The sequence below is a fragment of the Eumetopias jubatus genome, unplaced genomic scaffold (assembly GCF_037043125.1).
Source record: "Eumetopias jubatus isolate StellerSeaLion01/CBP00866 unplaced genomic scaffold, mEumJub1_p1.0 scaffold_16, whole genome shotgun sequence".
Taxonomy (NCBI): Eukaryota; Metazoa; Chordata; class Mammalia; order Carnivora; family Otariidae; genus Eumetopias; species Eumetopias jubatus.
The window spans coordinates 38,608,934-38,624,329 of NW_028274822.1; the positions used below are offsets into that span (position 1 = coordinate 38,608,934).

General features: G+C 36.6%; 1 protein-coding gene across 4 annotated transcripts in view; it reads left to right on the forward strand.

The window, feature by feature from the left end:
* Positions 1-15,396, forward strand: part of NOL4 (nucleolar protein 4) — a 406,663-nt gene that overhangs the window by 45,901 nt on the left and 345,366 nt on the right. The window lies entirely within an intron of this gene.

The following is a 15,396-nucleotide window of genomic DNA, read 5'->3' on the forward strand; positions in this document are numbered from 1 at the left end:
AAATCGAGTCAGAAATTTAATCAACTGAACCACCCAGGTGCCCCAAGGAACTTTCATTCATTGTTGGTGGGAGTGCAAAATGGTATCGTTACTCTGGAAGACAGTCTGGCAGTTTTTTTTTTTTTTTTTTTTTTTATAAAACTGAACATATTCTTATCTTATGGTCCAGCAATTGTGCTCCTTGGTATTTGCCCAAATGAATTGAAAATTTATGTCCACACAAAAACCTGCACATGGTTGTTTATAGCGGCTTTTTCAGGATTGACAAAACTTGGAAGCAACCAAGATGTCATTCGGTAGGCAAATGGTAAATAAATTGTTGTACACCCGACAATGTAATATTATTCAGTGCTGTAAAGAATTGACCTATCAAGCTATGAAATGACCAGGAGGAACCTTAAATGCACATTACTTAAGTGAAAGAAGCCAATCTGAAAAGGCTACATAATGTATAATTCCAATAATCTGACATTCTGGAAAATGCAAAATTATGAAGATGGTGAAGGATCAGTGGTTTCTATGGTTTATAGAGGAGGAAGGGGTGAATAGGTAAAGCACAAAGAGTTTTTAAGGCAGTAAAACTATTCTGTATGATACTACAATGATGGATATATGTCATTATGTATTTCCCAAAACCCATAGAGTATATATTTGTCCAAATGCAAGAGTGAACCCTAATGTAAACTATGGACTCTCAGTGACAGTGTAGTTTCATCAATTGTAACAATTGTACTACCTGGGTGTGGGGTGTCAAAAGTGGGTAAAAACTGTGTATTTGTGGGGTCAGGCAGTAGAAGGCAAATAACTTTGTAACTTCCACTCAGTTTTGCTGTGAACTTAAAATGGCTCTAAAATATGAAGTTTTTTTTTTTTTTAAGCTATATTATAAAGAAAGGCTGGCGGTGTTCCAAAAAAGCAAAATCCACATGCTTTGGGAATTTATAGAAAGTAGCTATTCTGGTTTAGAAAAAAAATTGTGAAAGATGCAACCATTATGTATGAATATTATTTTATTAGGAGTAGGAGTTAAATATTGCTTGCAGAGAGGAATGTCAAGGGCAAAAACTTTGGCAGGTGTAGTACTTGCAAAGTCCTTTCTGCGGAATCGTGCATAGTTTCATTGGATGAAATACTCCACTTAGTGGAGTAATGGAAGCTAAGATTTGAAAGACTTGTGTAATTCTATAGTAAGCCAGAATGGTTTTGTTTTGTTTTGTTTTGTTTTTGATGTACTTATTCCTCATTCTACAGATAAATAAGAAGGTTTAGAGGTATGATTGCACAGTTAGTAATAAGTTTGTTCTTCTAATTCCTAGTCCAAATTTTCATTATTTTATGCTTTAACAACTCGAGGGGATCCTTGAATGTTAAAATACGGAGTTTAGACTATTCAATTGGCCATCAGTGATTTTTTTTTTTTTTTTACATTGGAGAGTGGCAAAATAGGACGTGATCTTAAGAACAATATAATAGAAGTGAGCAGAATAGATTATGGACAAAGTGGAGAGTCAAACATGGAAAATATCATCGTTTTGATAGGGAAGACCTGAGTTAGGGTAGTTGCAGTGGGAATGGAAAAGGAGACTTGGCATGATTTGGGGTTTGAAGACGCAATTTGCTATCACAGTCATTGTGCCATAGACCAATCTTGAAACACGTAAAAGGAACAGGACATGGAAGTTGGGGTTGAAGTATTAACAATTTTTTATGCAGCTTTGGATCATATTAACTCTTAAAATAAGCCCATATTACATTTGTAATTTAAACATCATTATAAAGAAAATAAGCATGTTTTTAAAAGGATAAAAAATAAGCATGTTTTAATATTGACAGTAGGTAAGGAAGTAAAAGACTTGGAGGTTGAGCCTGGATTATTAGTGCAAAAATGTTACAAGTGGCAGGGGAAATATGAGGCAGATGTGTGTCTGATGTAAGGTAGTACATAATAATGAGTTTGTTTTGGAAAAACTACACTTGAAAATTTTTACCACGTAAGTGAAATTTTTCTGGCAGGGAAATAGCAAAAAGAGTTAAAAATTCAGAGAAGCCAAACTGGATTGGCAAGTTATCCTTATAGAAGTTGTCTCCTTGGAGTCAAAAGGATGATAAGGTGAGTAAAGAAAAGGAGAAATATACACATTTAAAGACTGTGAAATTTATTGGGCGTATATTAGTTCTTAGATAGTCTAGGTAGGTGATGGCAATGGGTAAAAATCTTCACCTTCAGGGAGCTAAGACTGGTAAGTGTATCTCAAAGCAAAATCTTTGGCCTACTTTATAACCTGTCTGAGCATCAGATGGTCTACAAGCAGTTTAACTGTTCCAGAGAAAAAGGGATGAAACATTTGTTGAAATACATTTACTAAATATGAAATGCAAGATTAATTGTGATGTAATTATCATCAGATTACATTCCCAACACTTTCTCAATGATGGCTCATGACTATTATATACTTGGTTGTTCAGGTGCCATGAAGGAGATATTGTTCACTAGCCTTGGCTAACATTTAGTTAACAGGGAGCAGGTCAGGTTGGCTAAAGTGTTTTCATGCTATTGTTTGTATTTGTGAAATTTGCATATTTGTGTATTGAATTATATCCCAAATTCACAGAAGTGGACCAGAAAATAAAATGGTTTGTTGACATATAAAAGTAATGTAATTCGCAATAAAGGAGACAGAATAGAGAATACAAGTGTACATATGTTAGGATAAATGGATTTGCAAGTGTAACTTTTCCAGGAAGTAGCCCAAGAAGAAAAATTACATAAAAAAACATGATGAATATCTGAAAATTGAATTTTTGACTGTGTATCTATTTGCCCTCTTTCCCTTACATATTGACAATAATGAAACTTTCTATGTATGAATAATATTCCATTGTATGGTTGTGACAAATTTTGTTTATCCATTCATTAGTTGATGGACACTTTGAGAAGTTTCTACATTTTATTTATCATGAGTAATGTTGCTATGAACAAAATTTTCATATGTACAGTTTTTTTTAGTTCTCTTGGTTATATACCCAGGAGTAGAATTGCTGGGTTATATGGCAACTCTGTTTAACTTTTTTAGGAACTGCCAAACTGTTTTCAAAGTAGCTTACCATTTAAATTCCCACAGCAATGCATAAGGTTTCCAAAATCTCCATGTCTTTACCAACATTTTTTTTTTGAGGAGAGGGGGAGGGGCAGAGGAAGAAGGAGAGAGAATCTTTAAGCAGGCTCCACACTAGGCGTGGAGCCCAACTCAGGGCTTAATCTCACGACTCTGAGATCATGACCTGAGCTGATAAAAGTAAGATGCTTAACTGACCAAGCCACCCAGGCGCCCCCCAACATTTTTTATGTTCCATTTTTTTTTTTTACTGTAGCCATTCTAGTGGATATGGAATAGTAACATCTTATGGTTCGCATTTCCCTAATGACTAATCTTTTGAACATCATTTCATGTGCTTATTGGCCATATGTATATGTCTATTCACATTCTTTGCACATTTTTTAAATTGGGTTATCTTTTTATTGCTGAACTGTAAGATTTCTTTATATATTCTGGAACTATACCCTTATCTGGTATATTATGAGCAAATATTTTCTTCCAGTCTTTGGGTTGGAATTTTAATTCTTTTCAAAGTGTTCTTTGATGTGTAAACATTTTTAGTTTTGATAAAGTCCAACTTGGTTATTTTTTCTTTGGTTGCTTGTGCTATAGGTGTCTTATGTAAGACGCTGTTGCCTAAAGCAGGGCCATAAAGTTTTGCACCTGTTTTTTTCTAACAGTGTTATAGCCTTCGTACCTACATTTAGGTTATTGATCTATTCTGAGTTAATTTTTGGATATGTTATGAGAGAAGTATCTAGTTCATTTCTTTTGCATGTGAATGTCCAGTTGTACTTGCACCATTTGTTGAAGACTATTCTTTCCCCAATTGAACTAGTTTGGCACCCTTGTCAAAAATCATTTGATTATAGATACCTGATTTATTTACGGATATTCAGTTCTATACCATTGATCTACGTCTATCTCTAAGCTAGTGCTACACTGTCTTGATTATTGTACCTTTGTAGTAAGTTTTGACATTGAGAAGTGTGACTTGTCTTAATTTAACTTTCTTTTTTAGATTGGTTTGGCTTTTTTGAGTCCCTTGTGTTTCCATATGAATTTTAGGATCAACTTGCCAATTTCTTAAAAAAAAAAAAGGCAGCTGGAATTTCAATATAAATTGTGTTGAACATGTAGATTAACTTGGGGAGTAATGCCACTTTAATAACAATAAATCTTCCAGTCTAGGACCTGGAATGTCTTTACATTTATTTGTCTCTTTTTTTTTCCTAAAAAGTATCTTAGCTCTATTGAGGTAAATTGACATATACAACTTTAAGATATTTAAAATGTACATCTGGTAATTTGGTATATGTGTACATTGTGATAGGATTCCTCCCATCTAATTAATTAACACATCCTTCAGGCCACATATTTCTCATGTGTGTATGTATGTGTGAAAACATTTAAGTCCTATTCTCTTAGCAAATTCCAATTATATGATACAGTATTATCAACTATAGTCATCATGTTTTACAGGGGATCCTCAGACCTTATTCATCTTATACCTGGAAATTTGCACCCATTAACCAGCTTTCCGATTTTCCTTACACCCCAGCCCCTGGCAACCACTTTTCTATTTTTCTTCTCTTTGTTTCTATGAATTTGACTTTTTTTTTTTTTTAAGATTCCACATATAAGTGATACAACGTAGTATTTGTCTTTCTCTGTTTTGGCTTATTTCATTTAGCATAATGCCCTCCAGGTATACCTATGTAATATAGGTGAAAAATATTCCTGTGTGTATGTGTGTGTGTGTATCTTTATACATTCATCTGTTGATGAACAGTTGTTTCTATTTCTTGGCTATTGTGAATAATGCTGCAGTAAACATGGGAGTGCAGATTTCTTACTTTCATTTCTCCTGCATACACAGAAGTGGGATTATTGGATCATATGGTAGTTCTATTTTTAATTTTTTGAGGAATATCTATATTGTTTTTCATAGTGGCTGCATCAATTCACATTTCTACTAACAGTGAACAAGGGTTCCCTTTTATCCACATCCTTGTCAACACTTGTTATTTCTTGTCTTTTTGATGGTAGCTATTCCAACAGGTGTGAAGTGATATCTCACTCTAGTTTTGATTTGCATTTTCCTGATAATCAGTGATGTTGAATACCTTTTCATGTACCTCTTGGCCATTTGGAAGTCTTCTTTGGTAAAACGTCTAATTAGATCCTTTGCCACTTTTCAAATTGGATTTTTTGTTTTTTGCCATTGAGTTGTATGAGTTCTTTATATCTTTTGAGTATTAACCCCTTGTCAGATGTATGGTTTGCACATATTATCTATCATTCTGTAGATTGCCTTCCATTGTGTTGATAGTTTCCTTTGCTGTGTAGAAGCTTTACAGCTTGATGTAGTCACATTTATTTATTTTTGCTTTATTTGCCTTTGCTTTTGGTGTCAAATCCAAAAGCTCATTGCCTAGATTAATGTCAAGGATTTTCCCCATTATGTTTTATTTTAGGAGTTTATGGTTTCATGTCTTATGTTAAAGTCTTTAATCCATTTTGAGTTGATATTTGTGTATGGTGTAAGATAGAAGTTTAAGTCTTTTTTATTTCACCAATATTTTGGGGGCATCTGGGTGGCTCAGTTGTTTAAGCTTCTGTCTTCAGCTCAGTTCATGATCCAAGGGTCCTGGGATGGAGCCATGTGTCAGGCTTACTGCTCAGCAGGGAGTCTGCTGCTCCCTCTCCCTCTTCCCCTCCTCCCCACTTTTGCTATGTCTCTCTCAAATAAATAAATAAAATCTTAAAAAAAAAACAGTGTTTTGAAGTTCGCAGTGTACAGTCATTTCTTCTGTTAAGTTTAGTTCTGATCATTTTTTTTTTGATGGTAGTATAAAAGGAATTGTTTTCTTAATTTCATTTTCAGATTTTTCATCACTATTGTGTAAAAACTCAACTGACTTTCATATATTGATCTTGTATCCTGCAACCTGGCTAAACTCTTTTTTACTCAACATAGATGATTTTTATTACCTCTTTTTTTTCTTAATTTCCTTGGCTAGAACTTCCACTACAGTATTGACTGGAGTGACAGGAGTATAAACCTTGTCTTCCTGAGCGTAAGAGAAAATTAAGTATAATCTTAACTTGTTTTTTCATAGATGTCCTTTATCAGTTAAGGAAACTTTCTTCTATCCCTAGTTCATTGAGCTTTTTATTTTTTTGCCATGAAAGTGTGTTGAACATTTGTCAAATGTTTTTCTTGCATCTATTTACATGATCATATGTTCTTCCCTTATTTTATTAATATGAGGCTTTACACTGATTAGGTTTATATATATGGAATCTGCTTTATATTCCTGTGATAAAGCCCACATGATCATGATATTTAATTTTTTTATATGCTGCTAGATTTGGTTTCCTCATAACATCGCTCTTTATTTCTTCATGAGTATTAGAGTTACTTTTTAGTTTCCTCTCATTTCGTCCTACTAAAGAACTCTCTTTGGTTTTTCTTTTAGGTTAGATATGCTAGGAACAAATTCTTTGAGTTTTGGTTTATCTAAGAACATTTTAACATCTTTACTTTTTGCAGGATAGTTTTGCTGGGTATAGATTCTGGTTGACAGTTGTTTTTTTCTTTAGCACTTTGAATATGGTTTTTGGCATTCCTGTTTTATGGCCACTGCTTCTGGGCCTCCCTGGTTTCTGATTAGAAATCAACTCTTTGTCTTACTGAGGATCCTTTGTGTATGATGAGTTGCTTCTTATTGCTTTCAATATTCTCTTTTTGTCTTTGCTGCCAATAGTTTGATGAGGTACCTTGGTGTCTTAGTCTGCTTGGGCTGTCATGACTAAATACCATAGGCTTTCTGGCTTAAACAAAAAAATATTATTTTCTCAGCATTCTGGAGGCTAAAATTCCAAGATCAAGGTACTAGTATAGTCAGTTTCTAGTGAGAATTCCCTTCCTAGCTTGTAGATGGACACCTTCTTGCATGGTGGGAAAAGGGAGCACAAGTTCTCTGATGTCTCTTCTTATGAAAGCACTAATCTCATCATAAAGTTCCCACCCTCATGACCTCACTTACTCTAATTACCTTTCAAAGGCCCCATCTCCAAATACCATCCCATGGGTATTAGAACTTTAGCATATGAATTTGGGGCAGACATATTTCAGATCCACTAGGTGTGGATCTATCTGAATTTAACCTATTTGAAGTTCAGTGAAATTTCTGAATACATATATTCATTTTTTCATCAAATTTGCAAAGTTTTTTTCCCATTATTTCTTCGAATATTCTTTGTGCCCTTTTCTCACTTCTCTCAATCTGGGAATCCCATTATGCTTTTGTTTGTATTCCTGATGATGTCCCACAAGTCTCTAAGGTTTTGTTTATTTTTCTTTTTTTCTTTTTTTACTTTGCTCCTCAGAATGGATAATTTTATCAACTTTATGTTCATGTTCATGGATTCTTTTTCTCTGCCTGCTCAAATAGCTTCTGTCTTCTGCTTTCTTCTGTTGAACTCCTCTACTTATTGTTCATTTCAGTGATTCTACTTTTCAAATCCAAAATTTCTTTTTTCCTTTCTTAAAAAAATTTTCTGTCTCATTATTGATATTTCCACTGGTGTGACCTTGTTCTAATATTTTTCTTTGGTTCTTTATACATGATTTTCTTTATTTAGTTTTTTGTAAATATTTTAAAAGGCTGATTTAAAGTTTTATTTTTTTCTAGTTTTCTAGTTTTCTGAGTTTCATCTGAGATAGTTTCTGTTGATTGCTTTATTCTTGTGTATGGGCAATACTTTCTTGTTTCTTTGAATGTCAATTCCAATTTCTTACTGAAAAATGAACATTTAAAATAACACTGTATGGGAATTCTGAAAATGAGATTCTCTTCTTTTTCCAGGGCTTGTTGATGCTTATTAGAGTTATAGATGTTTTTTGTTTAGTGGATTTTTAAAATTAATTATGTAAAGTCTATATTGTTTATCTTCTGGAGCCACTAAAGTCTTTTCTCAGTCTAATAATCTAATGATAAAACAATGATTCCCTTAAATTCCTAGAACCAGTATTTGCTAAGGGGCTCTCTGTGTTATGGCAAACCTTTGATACTCAGCCAGTCTGCTTACAAATCTCCCCTAACCTTTATTTCCTGCTTGTGCAGAGTCTCAAGTTCAGTTACAGGTGAGACCTGAGGGCCTTCTTAGACCTTTTTTGGATGTGCATATGCCTCTATGCATGACTGTGTTGTTTTGGATTTCTAGGGAATATGTTAGAGCCTTTCAAAACGATATGGACATCTTATTCCCTAGCTTTTACTTTTAGGCTTTTGTTTAGTCTATTGTTTGATTCAAATGTTATTCACTGTTGTAGGCAGCTGTGAAGATAAAACATTTTCCTGTAATTGTTTTCATAAATGTTCCTGAGGTGAAGGCTTTTCACAGTGGGCGAGCTCCAAATCAGGTCAACTTCAGACAGCTTGTTAAATGGGGTCTTCCATGGAACCACCTGACAAGTAAAATAATGTGACTGTTCTTTGGGACTGAAGCTTTGAAAAAGCTCGGGTTCCATTCTCTTACTTTGGGTGACTAACAGCCTGCTCTAATAATGTGGGCTGTTACTTTTCTAGACTACGGCAGAGTACCACATTAGGAGATGGAACTACAGCAAGTTAAAACACCATAAATTTCCCTATTCTTTTAAATATTTAGCCCTTTTTCTTTAATACATGCTTGCTGGGTTTTGTAAGGCTTTGATGAGTTTCCAGTGTTTTGGGAAAGTAGATCCTGACTGTTCTTAAGCTTTTACACTCATCTTCAAATTCACTAGTTTCTTTCCATGTTTCTTATTCCAGTCTGTTCGGCTTTTTCTTTGGAGACAAGTTTTCTTCCTTGAAATTAGTGCTTTAGAAGTTCCTTTATTTAAAGTTCTATGGGTGGTTAAGTATAAAGTGTAGTTTAAGAAACTTAATTTTCCAGCTGAAAATATTTTTATTTAGACCTGTTATTTTAACTTTTTAAATCCTTTTTAAAAAGGTCTTTTTATTATTCATATTACATCATATCATCCTGTTGAGAAATGTGCTGTCACTCCTATTGTCCTTTCTTTGTAGATGATCTCTTTTTTGAAGATGTTTAAATCTTTCTCTTCTGATAGTGTTCTACAGATTCACTTATAATTTAAGTGGAGACTTAAAAATAATTAGGCTTGGGCACCTGGGTGGCTCAGTCAGTTACGCGTCTGCCTTCAGCTCAGGTCATGATCCCAGGGTCCTGAAATCCGGTCCCAAATGGGGCTCCCTGCTCAGCAGGGAGTCTGCTTCTCCCTCTGCCCCTCCCCCTACTCATGCTCGCACATTATTCCTCTTTCTCTCTCTCTTGCAAAAATAAATAAATAAAATCTTTAAAAAAGTAATAAAAATAATTAGGCTTTCTAATATATAGTCTTGAATTTCTGAATTAATGACTTTTACCAGTTGTGGAAAATTCTATTATTTTCTTAAATTAGAGGGAAAGAAATGATATAAAAGTGACTGGACCGATCTAGAAAATATTTTTTAAATGAAAAACAACAAATATAGAAAGTAGGAACTCAAAGGTTTCAATAGAAATTTTGATAACATTGAAAAGAGTTGGTGAACTGAAATCTAGATGTGAAGATATTGCCCCAAATGCAGTCTTTTTTTTTTTTTTCTCATTCCTTTCCCTCTAATTCCTTGCACTCACAAATCAGCTTATTTCCCGTGCTTTGACAGAATCCAAGGTTTAGTTTCTTCCTCTGGCTCCCTCCAATCCCCAGAAGCTCTAGGTTCCTGGTATAGGCAATTGCCTCCAGATAAGCCTAAGCTTTAGTTTTCTGTTATAACTTACTTCTCTGATTTCAATTTTCCATTTCTTTTAAATTTTAATTTTGGTGTTCTTGGGGTTTCTCATACTTATATATGCGCTCAATAATATATTTAAAATGTGTACACATATGAGGGAGAGAGAGAGTAAGTTGGTTCAGATTTTCATTTTATGAAAATACTTTAGGATACTCTGAGAAGAATAAATTGTAGGTGTCAAAAATGAAACCAGTAAAAAAAGTAGTAAATTGAATAAGTAATCCAAGCAAGAGATACAGGCAAGTGTCAGCAGATTTGAGAAGGGTTTAATAGTTATGCTTAGTAATTGGATAGGTGGGAGGTGTAAGAAATCCAAGATAATTTATGTTAAAGCTTAACAGCACTTTATGTACAAGTATTCCATAGCTGTTCTATAACAGCTTGATTGTTACAAATTTATAAGCTTTAGTTAACATTGTTCTGTTTCTTTAGTGGATATTATTGTAGTTCTAGATTTTATCAGCTCAAGTTTAAATGATGTACCTCTGATGCTGGGGCTGTGGGGAAACGAACATAGACAAATTTGTGTGTAATCTACGTTCTGTTAAAAGACAAACCTGTTTCAATTCCTCCCTGTTTGCCTATGACAGACTCTTTGTTTACTTCAAATCTAGGTGCAAGATCCATCTTCTCAACTGACATACCCTGTTGAAGTGGGAATTAGAAGGTGGCTATTTTTATGTTGTGTTTGTGTTTTCTTAATTGTTCTATTAATATCTTTCTGTCAAACACTTTAACTCCAACTTATGAATTAGTAGGTACCTACTGGCCCAGGTAAGCTATAATGTGGTTATAGTCTGATAGATCAGTGGATAAAAACTGTCAGCTTTCTATCAAATGAAGCTTTGGAGGTTTGACAGTCTTATAATAAGGCTAATGAATATTTTAAATATAACAGTTTCTTCTAATATAACATTTTTTAGTGAGTAAGCTGGAGATGTACATACAAGTTTCTCTGGCTCTGTATTCTGTGTGAAGAATCTCTGAAATATTCCCAACTCTTGGAAAGACATATTTTGAAAATTTTCATTCAGTTGGCTTTTTTTTCCTAGAAGGATTTTAGACGTTGAAAAAATATAGCATTGCTTGTCACAACTAACAGATTAAAATAAACTTATGCTTTTAAAAGTGTAGACATTTATCAATTTAAAAACATATAATGTTTATTATTATTCAGTTAATACCTGCTTATTATAGATTTCTTGAAAAGTAAAGAAAAGCAAAGGAAAGAAAAAATAACCTCTGGTTCTATTATCTTGAGACATCTATTAACAAAAATTGCATTTTGAGTACATGATATGTGTTTCTTTAAAATCATTTCTTTATTTCTTTTTCCAGTTTCCTCAATTCTAGTGTGCACTAATATTAAATGATCAGATTATTATTCATTTTGAAAGCTTTAGTTAGCATCTCTGTGTTATAGTCTATATTTTAATGCCCCAATATATATTGTACCTTGAGAAAATGGAACAATACTTGAATATGCAAAGATTGAGACCTAGCTGAAAGCATGCCAGACCTGCTGAGAGCTAATCATACCATGTGAAATAATAAAGAGTGAGCAGCTAGGTCTTTTCAAATGGCAAAAGAAGCAGTCCAGAAGGCCAAAAGCTTTTCTATTTGCTTCCCATTCATTTAAACCTCTACCATTGGGCGATGGGGTACTCTGATCATGAGCCTTCTTCTGTGAGATCCTGATGACATAAAGTGAGATATTAAACATTAGTCCATATACATTCTATAGCTTATATACAGATCTATCTCCCAATTGAAATATGCATTTTCCTTTAATCAATGTGGACAAAAAAGGAGCTAATTTGGCACTTGAGGGCATGGATAAAATCCCCAGGGAGATAGAAACATTTCTGCCATATAGAAATAGTTTGACAGTTTGGAAGATGATTAAAGATATATTGTCTTTATTAATCTCCTACTCACTGTATCACATTTAAAGTGAACTTCTTTATAAAAATCATCTTTGGAAGTAACTGCCTTATAAAATTGAGTATTTCAGTACAAATATACCAGAACATACCTGAATTAACAATCAGATAACACTTCAGTTTGCATTTTAAGGCATATATTGAATCTCAAAACTCTAATTGAAGGATCTTCTGTGTTTTAGTACCAAATTTATTTAGTATCCAAATATGTATACATATATACATATCACTTAAAAATTTCTTAAGCAAACTATTAAATCTAATTGACAAATGTTGTTCATTTCCCTATGAATTTTCTCCAGTTACAGATTATCTTTGCCCTAAGTGCTAAGTAACCAACAATTGAACAATACACTGATTCATCAAGCATCTCCATAAATGTTTGGAAAAATCAATGATACAATGTATATTCAACAACACAGGTATTGCTTACAAATTTATTTTCAAATTTTGTGGATCTTATTTAAAAGGTAATACTAAAAGCTTCTATTATGAAAAGCCCTGGTTATAGCAATAAAATATTATTACTCAAGAAGAGAACAGGTCCATCTTGTAACTATAGAAAACTGTCCTGAAAATTTCAACTAGAAATAAAAAATAGGTTTTTTTTCTTTGTCTACACCTAAGCAATAATGTTTATTTCTTTCAAAATCGTGGCGCCTTTTGAAATCAAGGCAACAGTCCCCATTGACTTAGCTGCCAGAAGAGACACCCTTCTCCACCCGTGATCGTTTTGCTCCAGTAAACAAACACATGATTCAGTTCTTTTAGGCTCTGGGCAAAAATCAGTTTCTGTATGCAATTTTGAATCATTGGTCACGGGTGCCTCTGAAGGACAGTTTACCTGGCTGGGGGTGGCAGCACTCTGCCTGCTGACAACTCCCCCTCCCCTGCACCCCTCTCCCGTGGGAGGCCAGGGCAAGCGGAGCTGCTGACCCTGGGAGAAGCCTGTGGGTACCCTAGGGTCCCTGGCTGCACTAGCCACCGTCTACTGAGTGGCTCCGAGGGAGTCTACCTTTCGCTCCCCAAAGCCAGGGAAGGGCAGGAAAAAAGAGCGAGGACTCGGTGTCCTAGTCCTTGGACATAAGCCTAGGTGGGCGTGAAGGGCAGGGGGCTGGCGTCGCAAGGGGGCCCGGAAGTGGAGGGAATGGGGGCAGAAAGCCCGCAGCCAGAGGGAGCTCCCCCCGGAAGGCACCTCGGCCCTCGCTTGGATGTGGGGATGGATTGGCGTGGGGTAAGCTTCTAACGGGCTCTCTTGGACCTTTGGAAGGTGGCCCGCAAATCCTAGCACCTCAGCCCGGGAGGAGAAAGCAGATGCCTCTCCAACGTGCTGGGAGGGCGGGGCGGTTGAACCTCCTCCCCAGCTGCTTCGGGTCCCCTCCGGGTCTCCAGGCCCCGTCGCCTCCTTCTTCCAAGTGCACCCACCAATTGGGCCCAGCCCGGCTTGACGAGTTCTCGGATCTCCGGCCCTCAAGCTCTGGACCCCGGGGGCAGGGAACTCCTGAGGGAAAGGGCCGTGGCCTTCCTCCGCCCCCGGCCGTTGCCCAGGCAACAGTGCTGCGGGCCGCGGACACCGCGGAGGCTGGAGCGACGAGCGTGTGTGGTTGGAGGACCAGCCGGGAGCCGGCGCGAGGTCGGGGGAGGCGCTGGGGGGCGGGGGGGCGTGGGGCTGCTGGACTGCGCCTTTCTCACCTCCACCCCTCCAGTGTTGCCATGGAGACTGCCGGGGCAGCCTCACCTGTACTGGCTGTTACAAGGCGCCGCCGCCTGGCAAGCAGCAGCTACCGGAACCCTCTTTTGCCCCAGCGCTCTCTTCCAGGAACTCTGACCCAGCACCTGCCACTGCTCGCCTCCCACAAACAGGAAATGAGAGGGTAGACTTCCAAAATTCGCCCAGGGTTCCTCCACCACACCTTTCTTTATTCGGCTTTCCACCCAGAATTCTTTATATCTCAGTATTTTCCACTATTAACGGTCTGGAGGATGAAAAGTGACTCCCTTTGTACTATGTCTGCCACACACCACTTTTGTTGACAAGCAGCTTATTCCGCAGAACACTGTCCTGGACAAAATCTAATTATCAACAGAAAGAGATTTAATGTTTTTTTTTTTTAATTACAGTAGATATGTGAAATTCCTACTCTTCATTTGTAGTATATGGATGATATAGAAACATCCTTTTGCTGAAATTAACCACTTTTTGACAAATGAGTGGAATAATTATGTGTCAGAATATCTGGGGACATAATAGAGAAAGAATAAGCTGTTCAGAAGCCCCTTTCTTGTTTTTTTTTTTTTGTTTCCCCAGTCTGTATTCCAATCCAGTGCTAAAATGTCTATTTCTGGGCTCCATTCCATCCATGTTTGAGATCAGTTTTTGGCTTTGCTTGAGGGGGGGAGGGGTTATTTTAGCATGGATCTGCCTTTGAACTGGGGTGGGAGGTAAATTAAATACCCTAGAATATTTACACTTAGTTCAGGTTCAAGATTTAGTGCATGGATGCATCTCTAGTGACTACCAACATGAATGCACTTAGCAAGAAGGATTCTCCCTGATTAGAGCAAGTTGAGGCATCTGTGATCTTGAATTGCCAACTGTACCCTGGCAGGCTCTGTGAACTGCTGTTGGTCTCAACCCCTTGCTTCTCAAATTTCTTTTCTGTTTAATGTGTATATGGTACAACTTTCATTCTCTGAAAGCACCCTGGTAGCTTTTGCTACTGATAATCATGAGTTTCCGTACATAGTTCTGCAATTTTGAATAGACTAGCCTTTTCTGCTGACTTTAATACTACCTGTTTAGAAAATTCCAACAATGTTGGATAACTATTTCTTCCCTAAAGCTGATAAGTGAAGTACTTAATAATTTAGTTCTGTCACAGTTTCTGTGTCATGGGGTTTTCAAAGCCACTAAAAAAGATTTTTATGTAGTCCAAGGGCTAGGTAAAGCTGTGAATTTGAAACACGTTTGTCTTCAGTGTCTTAATCTACTTGGTTGCAGCCTCTCCCAGAGGCCATTAGGGTTTCCTAAACACCAACCCTGAATCCCCCTTTTCATTTGTCATCCTAATTAACTTCTAAGAATTTGACCCTCTTGATTTAACCTCTCATCTTCCTGGAAAATCTGTCCCCATCTTCTCCTGGTGCTTCTCTGATCTCTTTGAAGGCTTTTCCTCATGCTTTTCATTTGTCCTCTTTCTTCTTCTTCTTCTTCTTTTTAAGATTTTATTGACTTGAGACAGTGAGAGAGAGAGAGAGAGAGAGCATGCAAGCTTGAGTAGGGGGAGGGTCAGAGGGAGAAGCAGACACCCTGCCGAGCAGGGAGCCCGACACGGGACTCGATCCCGGGACTCCAGGATCATGACCTAAGCGGAAGGCAGAGGCTCAACCAGCTGAGCCACCCAGGCGCTGTTGTCCGTTTTCTTCTTTTACGTTGCCGGTTGGTCTTCTGCTTTATCCATTCAGCTTGTTTCCCTCGGCCTTTTCTTTCACATCCATAGCTTC